This window comes from Bos indicus x Bos taurus, chromosome 22 (genome assembly GCF_003369695.1).
Source record: "Bos indicus x Bos taurus breed Angus x Brahman F1 hybrid chromosome 22, Bos_hybrid_MaternalHap_v2.0, whole genome shotgun sequence".
In the NCBI taxonomy this organism is placed as follows: Eukaryota; Metazoa; Chordata; class Mammalia; order Artiodactyla; family Bovidae; genus Bos; species Bos indicus x Bos taurus.
The window spans coordinates 47,882,160-47,907,737 of record NC_040097.1 but is presented as its reverse complement, the minus strand read 5'-3'; the positions used below and the strand labels follow the sequence as shown (position 1 = coordinate 47,907,737).

General features: G+C 43.3%; 1 protein-coding gene across 4 annotated transcripts in view; it reads left to right on the top strand.

The window, feature by feature from the left end:
* The first annotated feature begins 3,807 nt into the window (after window positions 1–3,807).
* The window catches only part of MYRIP (myosin VIIA and Rab interacting protein), a 227,076-nt gene continuing 205,305 nt past the window's right edge, over window positions 3,808–25,578 (top strand). The window contains exon 1 of one of the 4 annotated variants that reach the window (XM_027522735.1): window positions 3,808–4,266. The gene's annotated coding sequence lies outside the window, so the exon portion shown is untranslated. Of the gene's footprint in view, window positions 4,267–4,334; window positions 4,608–25,578 lie in introns of those variants that run through there. The other 3 variants (XM_027522739.1, XM_027522738.1, XM_027522736.1) reach the window with 3 other exon arrangements.

Sequence of the window (25,578 nt, the reverse complement as noted above, 5' to 3'; positions counted from 1 at the left end):
ATGCAAAGAGTCGGACATGACTGAGTAACTTCCACTTTCACTATTCTGATAGGTATGTAGTGATATCTTACAGTTCTACTTTACAGTTTCCTAATTGCTAATGATGTCGAGCATCTCTTCATGTGCTTATTTGCCAACTACATATACTAATATCTTGATGTCTTTTGCCCATTTTAAAATTGGCTTATTTGGGGGTTTATATTGCCAAATGTTGAGAGCTCTTTACATATTCTAGATACAAGTCCGGTGTCAAATGTTGTATGTCAAATGTTCCAGGTGCCCAGAGGAAACAAAGATGTGACGTGGTCCCAATCTCAATGCATTTCCAGTCTAGTTGGGAAGACTGGAGATATATCCAGATAACTCATATTATATAACAAGGGCTAAATGGCATTGAAGAGGGAGAGATACATTTTTTGGAAAATCAGATAGCATGCTTTAGCTGATAGGGAAGTAGTAGGTGATGGGCTCTCCATTTGTATGCCAGAGAATACCACAAAACAGCATAGAAATTTCCCTTATAAGCTAATTTTTACCCAGGTTAAAAATTACAATTTTTAGATAACTAACATATATTAAATCTCATCAGGTGCAATTTCATATACACTGTGTCAATTAATAACAATCTTATATTAATTAATTACAATTAAGGGCACTGGAGAGGATTACACTATACTTTACAGGTAGAAATCTGGGATTCAGCAAAGTTAAGTAACTTGCCCAAGCTCACAGATAGCAAGTGGTAAGGTCAGACTGGCACCCTGGTCTTGTGATTCTTTTAATTCTACCCAGAATCTTCCTGAGATATGTCCTTTCTGCCAGTATAAACTCATCAAACTTATGGCTAAGAAATGGACTGTCTGATTCACATTTTAAAAGAAGATGCAACACATTTCCTTGGAGCACAAAAGTCAACGAGCTCTTCTTGATAAAGGAAGGATCCATTAAAACTCTTACAGTGGTCAAGATCATGCAGAAAATGGAAAAGCAAGCATGGCTGCTGAGCCATGAGGGGCAAAAGAAGAGTCAGACATTGCTGGAACTCAGTAAAGTTTTGCTGGATAACAGCTCAGGATGGAGTCATCAAGGAGGTAGTATTTCAGGTCCTCTTGTTATCAGTTCATTGTAGCCAAATCATCTTCAAATGCCAAACCTTTCCTGGGGAATGCTTTTAAAAGATCAACAAGAGCTCGGCTCTGGAGAAGAACTAAAGCCATGCCTGTTTCTGACCTGAAAGTGAAAGTGTTAGTCACTCAGTCCTGTCTGACTCTTTGCCTCTCCATGGACCGTAGCCCACCAGGCTCCTCTGTCGATGGAACTCTCCAGGTAAGAATACTGGAGTGGATTGCTGTTCCCTTCTCCAGGGGATATTCCTGACCCAGAGATCAAACCTGGGTCTCCTGAATTGTGAGCAGATTGCTTTCCTTGTGGCTCAGCTGGTAAAGAATCCTCCTGCAGTGTGGAGACCTGGGTTTGATCCCTGGGTTGGGAAGATCTCCTGGAGAAGGGAAAGGCTACCCACTCCAGTATTCTGGCCTGGAGAATTCCATGGACTGTATAGTCCACGGAGTCACAAAGAGTCGGACACGACTGAGCGACTTTCACTATTTACTGTCTGAGCCACCAGGGAAGCCCCAAAGGACAACAAATAGGGAACTGGGGCTCTTTCTCACTCATAGTGTCTCTGGATATCCATCTGTACTTTCTTCCTATTTTATTTGTGCCCTTGCCCAAATCACTGAACTATTCCATACTTATTTGTCTTTCTTTTAAAATGTTTATAACTTAGGGAAGATGTTAGGACCTTGATTCTGAAACAGTCTATAAAGAGGTGAATTTACATATTAGGTCAGTTTTGCAAACACCTGTATGACATCAAATAACCTTTGAAGCCAGCTCCCATTCTGTCATGACGCAGCCACTGGCAGGCCATATGTGGAGAGTAATGCTTTCACATTCTACATGCTAAACTTTATCCTGCTGGCCTGGGATCCAGCTGCAGAAGCAGAGGTCTTCACAATGTCTGCACATAAATGAACATGAGCATTAACATGCAGCTGACTAGTGACCAGTCATGAACCGCCTGCAAACATATGGGCGAATTTACTCCCAACACAGTGTCCATCTCATTGTCGCTGCCGACAGTCAGAACCCCCCAGGCAAAGAAGCAGAATACCCAAGTCCCGGACTATTCAAGGGGTAAAGCATGACTGAAACAGGGCAAATGAGTCTTCGTGGGTGGTTTGAATGTGCATTCTGGGAAAGAAAAGACTGCGTCCTTCTTGAATTCTGACCACTGAGAGAAAAGACAAGCTGTCAGGGGCCACCATGGAGTAAGTCAGCTTAACAATGAAGCCCACAGTGGAAAGCAGACAGAAAAGGAGGGAGAGAGGAATTAAGAGTAGGGGCTGAGATCCCAGTTCTACTTCTGGCATCACTTGAGAGCTCCTGAATTCATCTGCATCTGTAGTTAGACCTACTATTTTGTATAACAAAAGGTAAAAATAAGAACATTAGAGAAATACATTTGGTTGTAGATTATCTCTAGGAGGGTACTCACGAAGGTGACAGCAATGGCTGTCACCAGGAAGAGAAATTGAGAGGCTGGGAGATAAGGGTAACAGCGAGTCTTGAGTCTTGTTAACTTTGTATTCATTTGCACCGTTAAATTCTCGTACCACTCCCAATGCTAATTAAGCACAGATAAGTAAAATTATAATTGAATGTAAATAAAATAGAAACAAAACACAAACTTTCTTTCACTTTACTAGTTTGTGGGTAAATAAAATCGGTTTGAGAGAGGAAACCCGATCTTTAGAGAAAACAACTCCTTTACCTTCCAAGTTCCCTTGTGTTTTTGGGGGGCTGCTGGACACAGGTCAGCAAATGAGCCGTCCATTTCTACTGCGCAAATTTACACGGAGAGAACAGGCTCAATCCACGGTCCTGAGAAAAGATTCCCAGGGTTTTAGGAATCACCCATGTAGCTTTACTCTGATAAAACTACTTCGTCAGAATAAAGATCTTTCGCTGCGACTTCCGTCCTGCAGCGAAAATTCATAAAGTAACAGCCGAGTTGTTGGGGCTGAGGCAGTCCGTCTTAGAAAGATTCCGGGTCCTGTGCCCTAATGGATGCAAAAGCAACGAAGCCCTGGCCTGGACGGGAACCTTTCAACTCCCAGTTTCTTCCGGCATCTGGAACTCCAGGCAAGAGCCCAAATGCAGTCCTCACTGGCAGCAATCGCTGGGCATCCTTCGACAGTGCGAGCTCACTAACCCTGCGGTGCGGCAGCTAAGGGGCTTTGGGGCATTTGGGAACACAAAAGCCTTGGCTCAGAGAGCCCAGCGTCAGACCAGTCAATGCGTGTTGAACGAAGGAGCGTCGCTAGCGCAGTAAATTCAGGAAATAACGAAAGGAACCCAGACCAGGGGATGGGTCACCACGGTGACTTTCAACACCCGGGCACTGTGAAGTGAGGAAGAGCTGTGTTTGGAGACCCGCCGGCTTCGGTGAGGCTGGGAAGGGAGGGTGCCCACACTCTGGAAGCCACGCCGGGCCGGGATTCGGGTGACCAGTCACTGGGAGGTCAGGGAGGGACTGGTCGCCCGGGCTGTAGGGGCAGGAAAACTCTTATTTCACGGTTGGGAATGACCTGGGGTCTGTCTGGGAACTCTGTGGCCGAGGCCCCAGCATCGCTCTAGGCTGGTGAGCAACGGGCAAGCGACTCCGTCCCCAGCGCGCAACCCGAGCCCCGCCTCCTGCTGCGCCCCGCCCCGCCCCTCCGGCGCGTGCCGTCTGCGTGCAGGGAGGAGGGCCTGAGCAGCCCGCTGGGCAGGCACCCTGGCCCCAGCGCAGGCGCGAGCACGCGCCCCCCTCCCGCCCGGTGCCCCGCACGCGCCCCCGCTCCCAGCGCCTCTGATTGGCCATCGGCCCGGCCAGCAGGTGTCGGCTGGGGCTGCGGGCCGCTGGTCCTCGCTGCCTGCGGCGCGGGCGCCTCCCTCGCACCCGCTACCGCCGCCGCGCTCCCGCCTCCCGCCCCTGCTCTGGGCTCCCGCTGCGGCTGCGGTTCTGGCGGCCGAGCCCCCGCGGCGGCGCTGCAGCTCAGATCACGCCGACAGACCCGCGCCCCTGCCTTGCTGCTCGCAGCTTCCTAATCCACGCGGTGCGCTGCGGCAGGTGCCCCAGGCATCCCAAAGCGCCGTGGCCGGAGCCCGGAGGCCATCGATGACCCCGGTCACGTATCTACTCTAGCCCGGCCACCCCGTGTGAGTACCGTCCCCTCCTCTCTGGCAGCTTTGCGCCATTCTGCTCCTTATGTTGCCGCAACTTCGGGGGTGGGTGTATGGAGGTGTTTCTCATGTCCCCGTAGTACACCCCGTGCGTGTCCTGAGCCAGGGCCCCCGGGCACGGCCAGTCAACCTCTGCGGAGGGGCATGGGCGGGGGCATCAAACTTGCTAGGGGGTCGTCACAGAATCGGGACCACCTTTTTCCTGCTGCCGGGTTGGAGCTCAGCTCTGCATTTCCTTCGAGGTTTGCGATTCCACTGGCCACGTAGCTCTCGGGCTGCGGTTCACCGCTCACCCACTACGCTTCTTAAACCGTCAGGTAAGCGCCGGGAGCAGCCCAGCGTGGCCGACTTGATTCTTTCCACTCTTAATTTCTGTAAAATGGGACTAATCGGGGACTTGCTCAAGGTCATGGCCAGTGCACAGTCTAAGAACCGGAGTCGATAGGAGTCTGGCAGCGTTCTCGGACTGCTTGGGGAGGGTTGGCTGTTGCAGGTCTGGGGGTGCTCACTTCAGCTTCACCCCCCACCCGCGTCTCCTTCCTGCTCCCTCCCCTCCAACTCCGCCGCTTTTGGAGAAGTCAGAAGCCAATTCTAAGGTATCCTTCAGAGGTTAGGAGGTAGCCGAGGAGGGCCTATGGGGAGTGCAGAGCGGTCCCGTGTTGGAAACCCAGGGACCTGCAGCATTAGCAGCATCCCCTCCGTTCCCTGTAACTTAATTTACTAACGACCCCGCAGAGTAGGGGAATTTGCTGGGTGCCTGAAAATTCCCCTGCTAGCGTCAGCCCTGTTCCGTTTCCTTCTCCCAAATAAACCCTATCCCCAGGGTAAGTATCTGAGAGACTCGAACTGCACACACCAGTCTGGGTCCCGGGACTTCCTAAGAGAAGCTGTAAGCTCTGCGCTGGGCTCCCATCTGCTCTTGGAAAATGCTTTATGTCTGGATTATTTCTGCCGGCTTCACTCCCTACCCCTTGATCTGGATGTTTCCCACTTTCCCAGGGGAAGGCGGAGCCTAGTCTCAGAATGTAAATATCGCTACACAGCTCCGGTGGGGCTGTGTGGGCGGTTCTCAGAGCTTTGGGTGGAGGAAAGGGTCGCCACTTCTCTTTGACATTATCACCCTGTCCCTCCAACTCAGTCTCCCTTGCCCCACCTCAGGGATAAAATGACCACGTAGGTAGCTTTGTGATATCTGACAAACATCTTGGCGCCTCAACTTTTAAAATCTAATTCTGCCCCCCCCCACCCCTTTTCCCAAAGCCTCTGGGGTTCAGGGTACCTGATAGATGTGAAAGTAAAAGGAAGACAGTCCAAGAGGATCTGAGCTGTAGATGGAAATGGGGGTGATTTAAATATATTTCCCAGCAACTTTGGGACTGTATTCATAGGTCTAAAAATCCTTGTTTCCCGACAAATTTCAGTTTAAGACTTTGAAAATATTACTTTCCATCTTCCTGTTGCTAATTCCTTGTCTGGCCATGGACAGCCCCCTCTTGCCTCATTAACCACCCTCCCCTCCCCTCCCCTCTATCCACCACATCTGTGGTTTGTCTCTATGGGCTGAAAGCTGGCTGCCCTCTGTGGGTCTGGGGCATGTGTCTGGAGTTGGGAGTTGAGTCTGGTGGTGGGGCGAAGCATGTGTGTGTGTGGAGGGGTGCTGTTTCTGTGGAGATGGTGTGTATCTCTGCGGCAGGATTCTCTTCGTGGTCTAGGTGTTGTGTGTGGAGGTGGAGGGGGAATGGTCTGCTCCAGGATCTGAGAAAGTCAACTGTTAACCACCCTCAGCAATTAAAGCTAACAGTGGTATTGATTGTGTCCTGTCTCCTTCCTCCCTGTCCAGAGGGACAGAAGGAGAGCTCGTCTGTGGCCACGGGCCTTAGAGCAATTGATACACAGACTGAAGTGCCTGGTGGAGAACTAGGCATGCCCTTCATTTTGCCTTCCTGGTTATTATTATGTTTGTCTCAAAGGCAAGGTAAGGAGTGTTGACTGAATGGTCAGATACTATCATCTCAGAAAACTGCACAGATCTGAAGATTTTCACAAACTGAACCCACCTGTGTGACAAGTGCCCAGATTAAGACCTAGAATATTCCCAGCTTCCAGATTATCCCCTGCAGAAACTATCAGTTCCCTTCCCCTGAAGGTAAACCACCAACCTGCTTAGTTTTGTCAGATCAGTTTTGTTTCTTATTTCTATTAGTTACCATTTTAGTTTCAAAGCCATCATTTTAGTTTCAAAACCCCTCGATGGTTTTCACCTCCTTTTTTTAAATATATGCAAACCAAAGGTAATTATACCTAAGCTAGTCCAAAAAACTCGAAGGAAGAATTTGGTCTTAAGATCTGGGTGGAATCTGATCTGGTTGCCCTCCGACAATCTGATCATCAGTTCTTGGGTGATGTAACAATCCCAACCTCACATATAACGGTGCTGACGCTGAGGATGGTTTATTCATAGAGCGTATTTGACTAATGCAAATCCAAAATAGTGATAATAAAATATGAAATGAAGAAAAGATATGAGTGAACTCATTTGACATATGAAAATAGAAGTATTTTGAATTCCTCAAAGTTAAAAGTTGGTAAAGAAGCACCGAATTTCAAGACTGAGTGAAATCATGAGCTGTTTGTGCTGTTGCCGCATGGTGGCGCCACATTGGCGGGGTAACTGACACATCCACCATCCTTTCGGAAATCCTCAGGAAAGAATCCCAGGAATAAAATTCCTCAGGATCTCCAAAAGTATCTCCAAAAGTGACTTACAAATACTGTGGTTTTTCCTGTATCTGGCAGACAGGCCTCCTCTCTGGTGCCTGCTACTAAGTCCTTGAATAGACCCCTATGCCAGCTTTTGAGAAGGGTGACTTGTGGGTTGGAGGCAGCTGTGTGTTGGAGGTGAGTGGACCTGAGACACTATTGCCTTCTAATACTGTGAAGCTGCAGTATGTCCTTGGAATTCTAAAGGGGTCAACCAAAAAGCTAACTTAGGTGTGTTGTGATCCTTCTGGTCTCATTTCACCCCAGAATTCTTCCAAGGGTGTGAGATAAGGAGTTCTTTATCTTGAGTCAGGTAGCTCTCTTGACAGAGCACTGTCTGTGGCGAACTCGGACGAATCAATAGGCCTGAGTGTAGCCAAACTGCTGCTAGAAAAAATGCCCTGTGTTCCACAGGGAGGGGGCCAAGTCACAGGGGAAACCCCTGGGGCTGGGCTGTTGGGTCCAGCTGTGGAGAGGGCTAAGTGGACCGGTTTAGCTCCCTCCTCCCATCCACTGCCTTTTCACCATCAGTGTGACTGAGACTCTGCTCAGAAGACCTTGTTCATGTGATGGCTGCTGTGCCTTTGACGGCTGAGCTGTTGAGTGCTTGTGTATGCTGGACACAGTCTATGTATTCACTTACTGTTCCAAACAGGAGGAGAGTGATGTTCTCACTTTAATGATGAGGGTACTGGGCCTTGGCAATTAAGCACTCTTGAGTTTTCACACTGTGTGAGCCAGAGTGAGGACTGAGAGCCAGTCTCTCAGACAGCTTCCCTAGCTGAGTGGTACCCTCTGCAGGGTGAGAGGAGTCTTGCATAATTCTCCTGTCCTCTCTGGCACCTGGTATAGCAGGTTGTAACTTCTTGTTACAGCTTCTTGTAGTAGCTTCTTGAGTCCAAGTGTGGGATTGCCATAAATAGAAACTTCTCTGCTGAGTGAGGGGGAAATCCACACAGTGAAGGATGGGGATTTGGAGCTGAGTCCATGCAGCCTGTAACACTGAGGCTAAGTGTGTGCCGGTCAGAATGTGTAGCCTTATTTTGTGTTTAAATTTTATGTACACGGAAATAAGACTCACAGATGTAAAAACCCAAACTTACAGTTACCAAAAGGGAAACTGTGAGGGAAGATAAATTAGGAATTTATGATTAACAGATACATACTACTATATATAAAATAGATAAACAGCAAGGACCTACTACTGTATAGCCCAGGGAACTATGTTCAATACCTGTAATAACCTATAATGGAAAAGAATCTGAAAAAGAATATATATATATTTGTGTGTGTGTATGTGTCTGTATAACTGAATCACTCTGCTATACACCTGAAATGAATATGACATTGTAAATCTACTATACTTCATTTATAAAAAAAGATGCTCTCAGAAGAACTCCATGTTTACCTGGAGGATTGAAGGTGGAAGGGAGAAATACATAGAGGACTATTTGTGCCCGTCCTTTAATAAAATGATGTATTAAAAATTAAAACAATAAACAGGGACTTTCTTGGTGGTCCAGTGGTTAAGACCCGGTGCTCCCAATGCAGCAGTCCTGGATTCAATCTCTGGTCAGGGAACTAGATCCTACATGCCACAGCTAAAGATCCTGCATGCCACAATTAAAGACCCCGTGTGCCAGAGCTAAGGCCTGGTGCAGCCAAACAAATAATAAAAATAAATATAAAAAGCCACAAACAGATACATTATAAAAAATTATAGGTTTCCTTGGTGGCTCAGTGGTAAAGAATCTGCTTGCCAATACAGGAGACACAGGTTCAATCCCTGATCCCAGAAGCTCCCACATGCCACAGAGCAACTAAGCCCGTGCCCCACAGCTACTGAGCCTGTGCTCTAGAGCCATGTGCCGCAACTGTTGAAGCCCATGCAGCCTGAAGCCCATGTTCTGCAACAAGAGAAGCCACCTCAATGAGAAGCCTGCGTACCACGCCTAGAGACTAGCCCCTGCTTACCACAACTTGAGAAAATCCCTTTTGCTATTGTCAAAAGTATTGCAGGGAATATTCTTGATAGGCTCTTGTAGAATGTACAGGAGTGTGTCTAAGGTATATATCCCTAGGAGTTGAGTAACTGGGTGATAGGATATCCTTTATAAGTGTCTTGCTGTTACTTCAGCCCTTTGAGGTTTTGCAAGTTGCCCTTTAGAGCTGCTGTATCACTTTACACTCCCACCAACACTGTCCTGGAGTTCTTTGTATGCCTGTATGTTTGAATACACAGAAGAACTGTACAAAAAAGATCTTCACGACCCAGATAATCACGATGGTGTGATCACTGACCTAGAGCCAGACATCCTGGAATGTGATGTCAAGTGGGCCTTAGAAAGCATCACTACGAACAAAGCTAGTGGAGGTGATGGAATTCCAGTTGAGCTATTCCAAATCCTGAAAGATGATGCTGTGAAAGTGCTGCACTCAATATGCCAGCAAATTTGGAAAACTCAGCAGTGGCCACAGGACTGGAAAAAGTCAGTTTTCATTCCAATCTCAAAGAAAGGCAATGCCAAAGAATGCTCAAACTACCGCACAATTGCACTCATCTCACACGCTAGTAAAGTCATGCTCAAAATTCTCCAAACCAGGCTTCAGGAATATGTGAACCGTGAACTTCCTGATGTTCAAGCTGGTTTTAGAAAAGGCAGAGGAACCAGAGATCAAATTGCCAACATCCGCTGGATCATGGAAAAAGCAAGAGAGTTCCAGAAAAACATCTATTTCTGTTTTATTGACTATGCCAAAGCCTTTGACTGCGTGGATCACAATAAACTGTGGAAAATTCTGAAAGAGATGGGAATACCAGACCACCTGATCTGCCTCTTGAGAAATTTGTATGCAGGTCAGGAAGCAACAGTTAGAACTGGACATGGAACAACAAACTGGTTCCAAAAAGGAAAAGGAGTTCATCAAGGCTGTATATTGTCACCCTCTTTATTTAACTTATATGCAGAGTACATCATGAGAAACGCTGGACTGGAATCAAGATTTCCGGGAGAAATATCAATAACCTTAGATATGCAGATGACACCACCCTTATAGCAGAAAGTGAAGAGGAACTCAAAAGCCTCTTGATGAAAGTGAAAGAGGAGAGTGAAAAAGTTGGCTTAAAGCTCAACATTTCAGAAAACGAAGATCTTGGCATCCGGTCCCATCACTTCATGGGAAATAGATGGGGAAACAGTGGAAACAGTGTCAGACTTTATTTTTCTGGGCTCCAAAATCACTACAGATGGTGACTGCAGCCATGAAATTAAAACACGCTTAGTCCTTGGAAGGAAAGTTATGACCAACCTAGATAGCATATTCAAAGCAGAGACATTACTTTGCCAACAAAGGTTCATCTAGTCAAGGCTATGGTTTTTCCTGTGGTCATGTATGGATGTGAGAGTTGGACTGTGAAGAAGGCTGAGCACCAAAGAATTGATGCTTTTGAACTGTGGTGTTGGAGAAGACTCTTGAGAGTCCCTTGGACTGCAAGGAGATCCAACCAGTCCATTCTGAAGGAGATCAGCCCTGGGATTTCTTTGGAAGGAATGATGCTGAAGCTGAAACTCCAGTACTTTGGCCACCTCATTCGAAGAGTTGACTCATTGGAAAAGACTCTGATGCTGGGAGGGATTGTGGGCAGGAGGAGAAGGGGACGACAGAGGATGAGATGGCTGGATGGCCTCACTGACTTGATGGACGTGAGTCTGAGTGAACTCTGGGAGTTGGTGAGGGACAGGGAGGCCTGGTGTGCTGTGATTCATGGGGTCGCAAAGAGTCGGACACGACTGAGTGACTGATCTGATCTGATCTGATCTGATATTTGGCTATGCCTGACATTAATTAGATGTTTTAATTTTGGTTATTTTGATAAGCCTGAAATGTATTTCACTGCTTTTCTTTTGCATTTCCCTTAGGGAGCTTTTAAAAATGTTTTGATTTCCAAGTTTCTTTTCTATACCTCACCATTTTTTAGTAAATAAAACTTTTAGATCTTAAAACTCATTTGACAATTATATTTCTGTACTGTGTGAGGCAGGGATCTAATGTTTTCCTTGTTGAAAACCATTACCACATTATCACTGAATATTTAACTATTTTCTCATTTATTCTGTTGCCACCTCTGCCATATACCAACTTTGGTTATTTTTTTTTTCTGGATCTTTTTCTTAACTCTGTTCTGTTCTGTTCTATTAATCTTTCTGTGATTCCTGAGCTAATATCACTTTCATTTAATTATTAAAGTTTTACAATAAATCTTCCTTTCTTAGCCTTTTTCTTCAAAATTGTCTTGGCTATTCTCGATCCTCTAGGCTTCAAATGAGTTTTAGGATCTATCCTAAATATCATTTCCTATGAAAAATCCTATTATCACAATTTGGTAAAATAGAAAATGAAAATGCGTTCTTTTGTTTCTTTTTCTTCAAATATGGTGCTAATCAAGCTTTTTTATTTCCCATTATTTAGTCTGAAATTTTGGTCCCCATCTTAAGAGGGTTTACTCTAAGTAACTCCTCTGTGGTACCAAAGATCCTTGAATAATAAGGATCAGATGAATATAATTGTTTTAAACACAAATGCAAAATTTCTTAACTCAACAAAATGTGAGCAGCATTAATGTCAATGATTATTCTTCTCTGTCATTATTTTTATTCTCTTAATAATCCATTTCATCTGTGTACTGTGATTTATTCAACAAAATCATTCTTTTAAAATATTAAGCACTTTATACTTTTTAATTATAGCCTAATCTTTGCACGTAATCTTTGCACGCATTTTTGTTTTCTTAGGATGAATTATTTTGTCAAAATTTACTTACTTTTCTTTAAATATTTGATACATATTGCCGAATGACTCTCCAGGAAAGTGTATAAATTTGTGTTGCCACTGCTGGTGTCTGAGTGGGCCAGATCCCCAGGCCTTGTTAGTAAGAGACATAATTATTCATCAGCTTTGTTAATTTCATAGGCAAAGGGAAAAAAAGAATCTTATTTTTACTTTGCTTTTCTTTTCTAGTGGGACAGAATATACTTGCACGTTTATTCATGGCCCACTTTGCTACAGAATTTTCCATAAGGGTGGTTTCTCTTTTACTTTCTGTGAAAGAATCTTGCATTATCACTTAGTGTTTTTGAGAGAACAATTGGATTGTTTTATACAGATTATATTTATATTTTTTAACTGTTAAACATCATTCCATCTTATGAAAATACTGTATTTTACCAATCTGTCTCCTCTATGATGGGTTTTAGCTTGTTTCTGTATTTCTTCTGTGGCTATGACACAGATGTGTGCAGTAAATGTCTTTGAAATGTATTCATGCACACCGAAAGAAATTCTTGAGAATGTATGCCCAAAAGTAGAAGAGAGGGGTCATATTTATAATATAAACTTACATATTCACATATGTAATATATGCATATTACATATTTATATATAAACTTGACTATCTGGTGCCAAATTGCTCCCCAAATGGTTATACTCACTTAAACATCCCTAGCAGTGTGTATGATAGTATCTGTCACTTTAAGGAAATAATAATAATACCAGAGAAGTAGAAACAAAGATGCTAAACTGAAAAGTATGCATATGTGTTTATAGTATATATAAATATCAAGTTCATTTAGAAATCTCAGAGTTCTTTTTTACCTTTTCATTTTGAATCCTGGTCATATAAATGATTAAGTATATAAGTCATAAACATCATGTAAATATTTACTTGGTTTAGGAGACGAGTTTAAAGGTGAGTGATTTTTACAGTGCCATTATTCGGGGCAGTCTATAAAATGGGGTGAGCACTTGACAACCAGAAAAGCACCTCCGCCCAGCTCTTTGCCTCTCCACCCAGGGCAGGCGCTCTAGCCTTCATCTCCTCTTTTAAAATTTCGAAGACCTTGGTTGGTAAGCCTGAGATAATAATGTACCATTAACACCATGTTGCTAATGACCTTATGTGATCAGTTACTAGTGACCATAAGACCAGAACAGCCTGAAACCACCAGATGGTTCTTGAGGAAAAGGCTCGAAGACAGATTTATTTGGGGACGGGCTGGTTACTTTATTGCCGGAAACCTCGCTCACTTCAGACTTAACTCTGAGAATCGATTCTGTGTTTGTGTAGAGAGAGTCCAAAGAGTTTGATGAAACTGCCTAAAATAAATGCTGTTTGGAAACCGCTTTTGGTGTCGTATTCAACCACGTGTTATTTGCCCCCATTACCTTCCCTAGGTAAATATGAGTTAAATTTTTTGGTGTATGTTTATATATCATCAGCTGAGAAAAGAAACCCACTCCAGGGAAAGTCCTTTTGTGGCTATGATTTACAGCGTAATGCCACCGATGTGACAGATATGTGATCTGCAGCTGGGATGCACAAATGCATCCTGTGGGCTGACAGTTTAATCTCACTGAGCAGACACTTGGGAGAAGAACACAAGAAGGTGAGAGAGGGGAAGGGGGTTGCCTACAAGACAGAGGTCATGGCCCCCTCTAGATCCATGTTCCCAGGATCTAGTGTGGCTATTTGCCAGAGTCTCCAAATAATCCCATACTGACTCATGGTTCAGATCATTGTTATCCTATATAGTTCTCCCTTTTTGGTATGAAATTTAACTACCAAAAGTATAGCGGGTCATTTCCTAGGCTTGGAAGCCTGGATATTCCTGGAGAAAAGGAAAATGACCCAAGCCGCTTTACATACTTTTTTTTTTTTCCTGAAGATAGTCCAATCTGCATAAGCAGTGCTTCCAGCCCCAAAGCTCTTCCTAACCTCCCCATGAAAACCTTTGTCTCAATCATCATTTTACTTTATCTGTGTAGCTCAGCCTCTGAGAATCTGGCAGGTTTTGTGTTTGTGTTATATAAATGTGGTTTTGTTGTTTTGCTTTCTTTGAAAAGCAATTTATTGATCATTAGGGACTTTGATTTACTAGAATGACATGTAAGCAGAGTATCTGAGATTCATCTCCTTCTTTTATGGCTAATTAGAAGAAAAATTTTAAATGCTGTTTTAATGGAATCCTTGTTGAAAACCTACTAGAAATCTGTCAGTGGGTCTTTCAGCTCCACCCACGGTTCAGTGAAGGTTGGGTACCTCTCCCAGGACTACAGATCTTGCAGTCTGGGTGCCTGCCACCCCCACCCCCCATCCTCTGTGCTCCCAGATCTGAATCCTTCCTCCCACAGCTTCCAGGTACCTGATGCTTGTTCTTTCCACTGCCACCACCCCGGCTTTCTGCCTCAGTTCCCCTCCCCTCAGACTGGTGCTGGTGGTGGATGCTGAAGTAATGCTAGTATTTCCCCTTCTCTTCCATAAATGATCCAAAAGCAACAAAGAGAATGAGAGAACCAAATATCACTTTTGGCAAATTTGGGAGATGGTTGGAAGATGGAAGAGGTGCCAGAAAAAGTGAGATCAAGTTGGGGTGCATGGGGAGAGGCATGGAGATGTGCCCTGCATGCTGTCACGAGCACTTCCCGGGAAGGCGGGGGCTCTCCTGGGGCACCACACTCAAGTGCCTTCTAAGCCCCGGTGGGGTGATGCCACCTGGTTCATCTCACCAGGGTTCTTACAGGCTCTTTTCAGACTTTACAAAGAAGGAACTTCTCACCTGTGTCATTATTTTTCATTTTATTTATTCTCTGTCCTCATCCTTATTACCTTCCTTATACTTTGTTTGCTTTATTCTTTTTCTCATCTCTTAAATGTACATGCTGCTGCTGCTAAGTCCAACTCTTAGCAACCCCATGGGCTGCAGCCCACCAGGCTCCTCAGTCCATGGGATTTTCCAGGCAAGAGTACTGGAGTGGGTTGCCATTTCCTTCTCCAATGCATGAAAGTGAAAAGTGAAGGTGAAGTCGCTCAGTAGTGTCCGACTCTGTGTGACCCCATAGACAGCAGCCCACCAGGCTCCCCCAGCCCTGGGATCCTGGGAACACTGGAGTGGGTTGCCATTTCCTTCTCCAATGCATGAAAGTGAAAAATGAAAGTGAAGTTGCTCAGTCGTGCCCCACTCTTAGCAACCCCATGGACTGCAGCCCATCAGGCTCCTCAGTCCATGGGATTTTCCAGGCAAGAGTACTGGAGTAGGGTGCCACTGCCTTCCCCGTAAATGTACATGGTTACTCATTTAATTCCAACTTTTCTTCTTTTACATGTATGCATTTAGCACAATAAATTTCCAAGTATTGCTTTAGCCATATTTGTATTCCACATGTTTTGTTACTGCTCACATATAGATTTTTAACATTTTCATGATGATTTTTTCTTTGGGTTATGACTTTTTGTAAGCTTTTATTTCAATTTATCTTTTAATTTCCAGAACCTGTTAACAATTATTTTTTCTTTAATTCTATCTTATTCTAGTTTAACATTTTTAATAATATCTACTTTAATTTTTTTATTTTAGATAACATTTTAAATTTTTTCCTATTTTTTATCTAAAATTTTTTTCTAGTTTAAATATTTTCTGTTTTAATAATGATTAGAGAATATGATCTACATGATTCCACTTCTTTGAAATTTGTTGAGACTTGTTTTGTGGCCTGGTACATAGTTTTCACAAATGTTCTATATTTCCATGAGGTTATTAGTTTGCAGTAATCCATATATTTTCATTAGCTTAAACTAGTTTTAATTGTGGTATTCAAATCTTCCATCTTCATTACTCATTTTTTTGAAGTTTGATTAGTCAGTTACTGAGGGAGAAATATAGAGAATTTCTCAGTTTAATCTTATGCTTTTTCAGTTTTTGCTTTGTAGTTTTTGAAGTGTTATGTTATTAGATACATTATAGTTTAACTTTTTCCTGGTCAGTTATGAAGCAACCCTCTTAATCTCTAGCAATGTTCTTGTTTTTAGATCTGAGAACAACTATCATATAATATCACTTATACGTGGAATCTAAAAAACAATGAAACAAATGAACTTATTTACAGAACAGAAATAGACTCATAGACATAGAAAACAAACTTATGGTGACCAAAGGGGATACTTGCAGCGGGAGGATGAATTAGGACCTTTGGGATTAACAGATACACACTACCAAAATAAGAGTCTGCTGTATATCACAGGGAACCATACTCAGTATCTTGTAATAAACCAGAACCCGAAAAAATATATATGTGTGTGTAAGACTGAATCACTTTCCTCTTTACCTGAAACCCTGTAAATCAACTATACTTCAATAAAAAATAAATCATTAAAAATAGACCTGTTTCTAATAGAGGTATACCAACTTTCTTTTACTTAGTACTTGCCTTTCTTATCATTTTCTTATCCTTTCACCATCAACAGTTCTGTACATTTTTATTTCACTTATATAAACAGAAACAGTTGTAAAGAGCATAAAGCAATAAAATTTGCTTTATTTTTCCAATCTGTAAGTTTTAATGTGAAAGTTATGTTCATTTACAATGCTGCTATTAATATGTTTGGATTTACCATTTTACTTTGTTCTCTTGACCTCTTTCATTGTCCCACTTTTAATATACTTGGTTATTTTATCTAATAGCTTCTTGTATTAATTTAGATTCTCTTTCCTACCCCACATCACATTTCCCTCGTCTCTACAGTCAAAAGCTTTACACTCTATTTCTATTTACTTGTATTTATTATATGGTAATTTTAGCGTATATATTCACCTTAACAAAATAGAAACTAAATCAGTCATTCTGTCCTCCTGAGCAAGTCAAGGACTTTATACTTAAAACTCTGATCACTCTGCACAATTTATATATTAACATTGTCTGGTGTTTTAGTCAGACTTTTAAAAAACTCCATCTATTTATTTTTTCCACATGGTAAGCAATTTGTTGACAATATGATTCCACTTGTCTTCCAGTTTTCATTGGTTCATTTTAAGAATTTATCTAGTGGTCTGATTATTGTTATTTTGCAGTAATCTATCTTTTCATTATGGGTGATTCGAGTTCCCTTTCTGTGTATTCGTTGTTCTGAGTTTCATGCTTCTCTTTAATTATCTCCCTCAGGATTTTCTGGACTTCATTCATGTGAGAATTGATGTCTAATTCATGTTCTGGAAAGTTCTCAGTCATTATTTCTTTGAATATTGCTTTTCCTCATTCTCTGCTCCTGGAACTCTAATTAGATATGCGGAATCTTTCTCCTACATCATCTGTGTCTTTTAATCTCTGTTCCACGTTTTTCTTCCTTTCTCAGCGCTGCGTTTGAGTTGTTATTTTAGCCCTGTCTGCCAGTTCCCCTCTCTTCTCTGTTCTGAGGAATAGACAGAATTTTACCATAGAGTGGTGCCCCATTGAGCCTACACAAAAAGACTGTTCAGTGGCCGGCCTGTTGGCATCTGTGCCGATTTTGCCATTCACGTGGCCTCACTATTTTGTTGTTGTTCTTCAACTAGATGCCTGCAAATGTGTCTCAGGGGCCTTAATATTATTAACCTTAAACGTAGTTATTTTATTTCTGGGGATCTGCCTGAAGGGGGAAAAATCCTTAATGTGGAAAACCCTTTATGCACAAAGATGTTTATCATAGTTTTCTATGAAGTAGTCCAGAATTGAAGTTAACCCAGAGGTTCACCACTAGGAACAGGTCAACAGGTATATCCACTTGATACAATATAATGGAGCCATTAGGAGTGAGACTTGAAAGTGATCTTGCTAACATGAAAAAACAAATACTGGAGATAAGAGTTTAGCAGAAATGAATGTATAGCGTACTTCTCTGTATAATAAGATATAAATGACAACAGTCCTTACAAAGAGTGGGGGAAATGAGACCTAAATGAACCAATGGGTTAGCACTAGTTGAACTTGTTTGATGATGTCAGGTGATTAATTTTCTTCTGTGATATTATCATATCTTTCCAATGTCCATAAATGGGAATTTGAGGTACTGAAAATGACACAAAAGCTCTAGAGGAAAAAGAATGAGGTGGGCAGACAGCAGTTAGAGGTTCTTACTGATGAGTGCCTGACTGGGATTATTCCCCTTCAGTAAGTGTTTTGCAGAATCGAGGGTCCAGAAGCAAGAGACAGTAAAGAGATGGCTCAGGAAAAGGGCCCTGGCCAGACCAGGTCGAAGGAGTACGTTGTTGGAGGCCCCGTGTCCCATCCCTGGCTGTGGAAATTTAGAGCAGGGCCACGTGCTTTATTTCTGGTTTCTCCTTTGGCATTGCTCTGGGTCCATATAGGGACCAAGCCGTGTTTGCTGACTTTAGAATCAGTGGGCAGAGACTATAGCAAATTCCACTGGCCACATTATAGAATATTTCCACTGTACTTTTAGTGTGTAAGTTACCTTTGGAGTTTTGAGAAAAAAAATGAAGACAATTTGGCTGGGAGGGTGTGGAGAAAAGGGAACCCTCTTATACTGTTGGTGGGAATGTAAATTGGTGCATCCACTATGAAGAACGGCATGGAGGTTTCTCAAAAAACTAGAGCTGGCATATGATCCAGCAGTCCCACTCCTGGGCAAATATCCAGACAGAACTATAAATCAGAAAGATACATGCACCTCTATGTTTGTATCAGCACTATTTACAATGGCCAGGACACAGAAACAACCTAAATGTCCATCAACAGATGAACGGATGAAGGTGTGTGTGTGTGTGTGTGTGTGTGTGTGTGTGGTAAAATATTACTTGGCCATGAAAAAGAATGAAATAATGCCATTTGCAGCAACCTGGATGCACCTAGAGATTATCATACTAAGAAAAGGAAGTCAGAAAGACAGATACCATATCACTTATATGAGGAATCTAAAATATGACACAAATAAATTTATCTATGACACAGACTCATAGACATGGAGAATAGATTTGTGACTGCCAAGGGCGAGATGGGTAGAGAAGCGAAGGATTGGGAGTTTGTGACTAGCAAATGCAAACTATGATGTATAGAATGGACAAACAAGGTCCTACTACATATACAGGGAAATATATTCACTGTCTTGTGATAAACCATAATGGAAAAGAATATGAAAAAGAAGATAAGTATAACTGAGCCACTTTGCTATACAACAGAAATTAATACAACATTGTAAATCAACTATACTTCAATAAAATTTTTAAAAATGAAGACAATTCGTTTTCCATTTCTATTCAATTTGAGTTAAATACCCATGGGCATTACTAGTCAATGCTCAACTACCTTCCCTGACATCCTTCTCAAATGCTGAACCACTTTATTTAAAATAAAGCAGTCGCTTTTTGGTTATCTTCTGCTTTAGAGTTCTGGAATCTTGTCTATAGATTTCTAAAACACACCTTTAATTATCTTTGAAGTATCTAACTTTAATTAAAAAGAAGTATATGTCTCTGAACCTCCTGCGGATGGGAAGACGTATTACTGAAGTATAGCTGGGTTGGTGAAACTTGCTGTGGAGCAGGCTAATGTTAAAGATCATTAAACAGTTTCCCTCCTGCCATGGTGTTGAATTGTAGATTTCTTTTTTTTTTTTTTTGCCTAGAGCAACTTTGCTGTCCTCTTTTTTTAATCTATCCAATAGGACATTATCTAGGATCAAATCTCTTTTTAATGTTATTGCTTATTTATCTTTGACTGTAACCACAGTTTGAAAGGCCTACTAGCTGAGCACAATATTTCATTGTAAGTGTTTCTTTTTGAAACTATTTTCATTTTGAAAAATGTACACTGCAGTCCAGTTCAAACATTTATTTCAACTTTCACTATATTGAGGCTTCAAAAAAGAAGAAAGAAACCTATTTATTCCACTTGGGCCTTGGGTCATTGTAGACACCACAGCATTCAAAAAGATCAGATCAGAGAGGTGTTTTGAAGATCACCTGGTTCAGAGGTAGAAAACTGGTGGATCAAAAGTCATCGGTAGATCTTCCCTCAAGCTCACCAGGTGATGTGGTACATCAGTGAGATGAGTGAATTCCATGGATGGAAGTCCATGGCCAAACTTCATTTGCTGTAAATGAGTTTCTTGGTCAATCACAACGTGCTGGGGGGGGAGCTGTGACCCCCAAGTATTCTGTAAGTGATGGGTAGAGGTGGAAGCAGAGATAGGAAGAGCATACATATGTGGTCCAGGAAGGACCCGCTCCATGACGGAAGGCCTAGTGAATCACTGCCAGCAGGTGGGTGACTAGATTCCTCCCCTCCACATCCAGGCGAGGCGCTCAGCACTGGTCTTTGCTGTCAGGAAGATGTGTCCCCAGACATTGGCGACAGGCAGATTAGGCCTGCAAAGAGGAAGTCTGTGAAACTGTACCCACGGGTAGCCACGTTGTTGGATCCATGTTCATTGCGTACAAGGACTCACTGAATAAACACAGGGGAATAGCCTTCCTCACCTGTGACTGAGAACTTCTGTAGAGATATTCAAATGACATCACACTCAGGTCCTCAGAAAGGTCTCCACACCCCTCTTCCTCAGACCTCCTTCTCACTGATCTCCCAACTCTGTTCTCTCCTATGCTGCCGTTCTGTTGGTTACTATCCGTGAATTGACGTCAGGCCCATTCTTCCAGACACCTCGTGGTCCAGACAAAGTGGAAGATCAATACCAGGCTTGAAATCCTGCCCACCAGCAGGATGACCCTCACTGCTATCTTTCAGAGCCACCGAGAGTGGGGCTGTAACACTACAGCTGTCCACTTCTGGTTGGTGTCAGTGATTCTTTACAGACTCATCCATGAATCCAGACTGAGGCTTTTCCTCTTACGTTGGTTGATCATCAAGGACTTCCTATAAGGATGTAGGTGTGCACTGAGGGAGTGGCGACAGAGCAGCAGACACAGATGCGGAGAAGTCCGAGTTACCTGCTCATGCAACTTAAACCTTCTGGAACTGATTGGGTCTGATTTCTTATATAGCATTTCCTCTTGACAGTGGGTCCATACTGTTCATGCAGAGCCTAACAAGAGGATCAAAGCTAGCTTCTCCTGGGCACATGGTCACTTGATGTCCTGTAGTTAGGCATTCAATACCAGGGCCTGGTAGCCAGCAGGAGCTAATTCTCAAACGGAGACCAGTTACCTGTGGAGGAGGGTGGCGCTCTGCTCTGACACCCTTGAAAGCCTTTGTGGTATTCCTCCTAGAGCTTCCCTGAGGCCCTGGATGGCATCTCTGTTTGCTGTAGGCACTTTGATGCCATTGGATCTGTTGGGTCCTGCATAAACCAAGAGACAGCCTCTGGCAGTACTGCCTGGCCTTGCAACAGAGCCATCTCTTGCTCTGGGCCCCTTTTGAAACTGGATGATGACAGTAAATGGCTGAGAGCAGCATACACGTATGTTTCCACATGTCATCTTCAAAATCCAAATTCTTTAAGATGTTATCTCCATTTCTTTGTCTTCCTTTCGCCTATTGAGGCCATTGTTCATTCATGTATAGACTATATCTTTGAGTTTCAAAGTCCTTTATCGAGTTTTAGACACTGAGTAGGCATTTTGGATAATCTTAATCGGGCACAGAGTAGCTGGCACTTACTAGCACCCCTTGTGGCAGGACCTGGTGAAATTTGGCAAGGGTTCTTTTTGATAGGCTGCTCTCAAATCAATCTGAATGTTGAGTTTTAAGCCAACTAAGATCATGGCTTCTGGTCCTATCACTTCATGGCAAATAGATGGGAAAAAGTGGATACAGTGGCATATTTTATTTTCTTGGGCTCCAAAATCACTGCGGATGGTGAATGCAGCCACAAAATTAAAAGACGCTTGCTCCTTGGAAGAGAACCTATGACAAACCTAGACAGTATATTTATAAGTGGCGACATTACTTTGCCAACAAAGGTCCTTATAGTCAAAGCAATGGTTTTTTCCAATAGTCATGTATGGATGTAAGAGTTGGACCATAAAAAAGGCTGAACGCCAAAGAAGTGATGCTTTCAAATTGTGCTGGAGAAGACTCTTTGGACTGTAAGGAGATCAAACCAGTCAGTCCTAAAGGAAATCAACCCTAAATATTCATTGGAAAGATTGATTTTGAAGCTGAAGCTCCAATACTTTGGCCTCCTGATAGAAGGAGGTAAAGGCCCTGATGCTGGGAAAGATGGAAAGCAGGAGGAGAAGGGGGCGACAGAGGATGAGATGGTTAGATAGCACCACCGACTCAATGGACATGAGTTTGAGCAAATTCCGGGAGACAGTGAAAGACAGGGAAGCCTGGTGTGCTGCAGTTCATGGGGTCACAAAGAGTCGGATGTGACTTAGCAACTGAACAACAACAGATCAATCAACAAACCAAGGCCATCAACTCATAAGTAACCACTGAGCATGCCACTTGTGACAAAGGACAGAGAAGACTGGTCTCCCTTTAGAGAGTTATAGTCCAGATGCCCGATGAACCCCATGGCAGGGCCCAGCCTGGAAAGGCTGTGTGTACTCGTCTTTATTGCCAAGAACAGTAAAGCCTTCCAGATCTTGGGAAGGAGGGAGAGGGAAGGAGCTGCCCACCGGGAGTTGAACTTTGACCTGCCTGAATATTTTCCAAGAGGAAAAAGTTTAACCTAGGAATAAATAGGCAGCTTTGAGTCATCGTCTCTGTTTTCTTCTCAATTTGGAGCTCCCACCTAGACCACGATAGTGGCTTCAGTTGCCTGCCTCTGTGCCTGTCCATCTCCACCCCAGCTTCCCATCACTACCTAAGTGACCCTGCTGCTGCTGCTTAGCCACTTCAGTCGTGTCTGACTCCGTGTGACCCCATGGACTCTAGCCCACCAGGCTCCTCTGTCCATGGGATTCTCCATGCAAAAGTACTGCAGTGGGTTGCCATGCTTTCCTCCACGTGATCTTCCTGGTCCAGGGATCGAACTGGGTCTCCTGCATTGCAGACAGATTCTTTACTGCTGAGCCCAAATGCTGGATCTCGGGTTGCTTGCTTATTTAGAACTCTGCAGTGACTCCCAGGGCCCTCAGGAGAAGTCGACGCTCTTTAACATGACTTCGCAGATGCCATCTGCAACCCTGCAGCAGACACGCTGAACCAATGCATGCATGTCGCCAAGGGAAGCCTCCCTCAGCCTGGATACCTACCAACCCTTGCCCGTCATGGCCAGGGCCCAGACAAGACCAACGCCAGGAAGCCTCTCCATCTCTGGCTCCTGCCCTCTCTCTTTCACCCAATCGAGGGGCAATGGCTCCCGGCTCACTCCTGAGGCAGACCTCACCACTGTGTGTCTGATTGTCCTTTATCTCTAGTTGTCCCAGCCTCTACTCAGTGAAGGTGTACACAGTGCTCAACCCAGGTCCTGAGATTAAGTTCCAGTGTAACCCTCTGAGGTTTGCATACTACAAACCCAGGCTCTACAGCTGTTATTTGCTTTCGCTGTAATTGTGCTATTTAGATATAAATTGATACTTCTCAGTAAGTACCTGATAATAATTTGCTCTCTTTAGAAGGTAAATATTCTCCTTTTCTCCCCTACTATTATTTTGTCTTAATCCCTTTGTTTTGAGAATAGTACATTTTAGCGTACTGTGTGATCACAAATTTGGAATTGATGAAGTCTGAATTAGTGAAGCTTTAATGTCCATTTTTTCATAGTCTTATGTGCTCAAGTTTGAAATGCAGCCAGTTGCCAACTCCTATCTTGACACACTTTTATTACAGTCAGAAGAAATCTACCAGATTTTATATAACAGAGGAAGCAGAGAGCATCATTATCTAGTTGAAACTGAAGAGGAAATTCTTAGTGGGTGAAGAGCTGTGTATTTTTGTCGAGTGTTCATTAGCTGTCGTCTGTGCAGGGGATCAACATGAAAACCCCCAAAGGATGGGAAGCAGTCAGATGAAAAAGTCCAAAAGGCAAGAGAGACATCACAGGGCTGCCACTGTGACCAAAGGCTCAGGAAACAAAAGTAGGGGGTTGTAGGCAGTGCTGTAACTCAAGATGGCAGAGAAATGCACTGAGCTCTTCTACAGACCTGTTAGTTTGGTCATTGCAGATGAGGACAGAAAAATGCAATCAAGGTATATAAACCAGGTCATTTTATTTGCCAATAACATGTAATGTGTTTCTGTGTCTATATTCACCAGAGTTTCCAGAAAAACAGAACCAACAGTATATGTGTGTCTATGTGTGTGTGTGTGTGTGTACATATGTATCAAACAAAAAGATTTATTATAAGAAATTGGATCACCTGATTATGTAGGCTCACAAATCCAAAGATAGGGAGCTGGAGACCCGGAGAGGCAGTGATTTAGTTTCTGTCTGAGCCCGAAGCCTGAGAACCAATGGTGTAATTTCAGTGTGCAGGCAATAGTGAAGTCCCCTTTGTGAACTCGTGGAGCCATACCTGGGGCTACTGGGAAGCACACAGGAAGAATCTGACCGCTGTGCAGCTTTCAGTTTAGATCAGGTTTTCTCAACCTTGGCATTGTTGACATTTTGGAATAGATAATTCTTTGTTGCCAAGAGCTGTCCTGTGCATTATTGGTGGCAACCCACTCCAGTACTCTTGCCTGGAAAATCCCATGGACAGAGGAGCCTGGTAGGCTGCAGTCCATGGGGTCGCTAAGAGTCGGGCACGACTGAGCTACTTCACTTTCACTTTTCACTTTCATGCATTGGAGAAGGAAATGGCAATCCACTCCAGTGTTCTTGCCTGGAGAACCCCAGGCAAGGGAGCCTCGTGGGCTGCCATCTATGGGGTCACACAGAGTCGGACACGACTGAAGCGACTTAGCAGCAGCAGCAGCACCTGGCCACTACCCAGTAGATGCCAGTAGCATACTCCCATTAGAAACAACTAAAAATCTGCCCAGACCTTGTTAATTATCTCCTGGGAGGCAATATAGGGTATTCAGTTGAGTACTGCTGATTTAGACTTCCATTTTATGTCCCCTCCACCCTTCTCTCCTGCTAACTCCATCTACTCTGTGATCAGCGGATGGGTGGGTATGTGTGTCCATCTAATACCATCTGAAATATCTCCCAATACCTGCTTTCACCATACTTAACTTCTGAAGAAGTTTCCATCAAGATCCAATAGGTAGAAAATAACATCAAATCTCAAATGGAGGGGGATAATGAGATCTCCCGACCTCCCACTAATTTTCAACTTCTAGAACTGCTCTCATTTGTCAGAAATAAAATTACAGTGTTAATTCTGTTTGGTGGGGGAGAAAGTTTTGCCTAAAATAGCATCAACTTGGAGCCTCCATGAGGTATCAGGAGGGTCAGTGGTTCAGATGGAGCTCATCGGGCTTATAGGAGCTGGTGCCTGGCAGTCTCAGAGTGATGGCATTCAGACTACAGGAAGTCATGGGTTCCCTCTTACACTGTTGGTGGGAACGTAAACTGGTACAGCCACTGTGGAGAACAGTACGCAGGTTCCTTAGAAAACTAAACGTAGAACTACCGTATGATCTGGCAATCCCATTCCTGGGAATGTATCTGGAGAAAACCATAATTTGAAAAGATACAGGTTGATTTGTGTATATTAATCTTGTATCTTGCAAATTTGCTGATCTCAGTTTTTTGGTTTTAATTGGTTTTGTGTATATGTATTCCTTTGAATTTTCTATATGGGACTATGTTTTCTCTGAATAGATGTGATCCCAATTTCCTTCCCA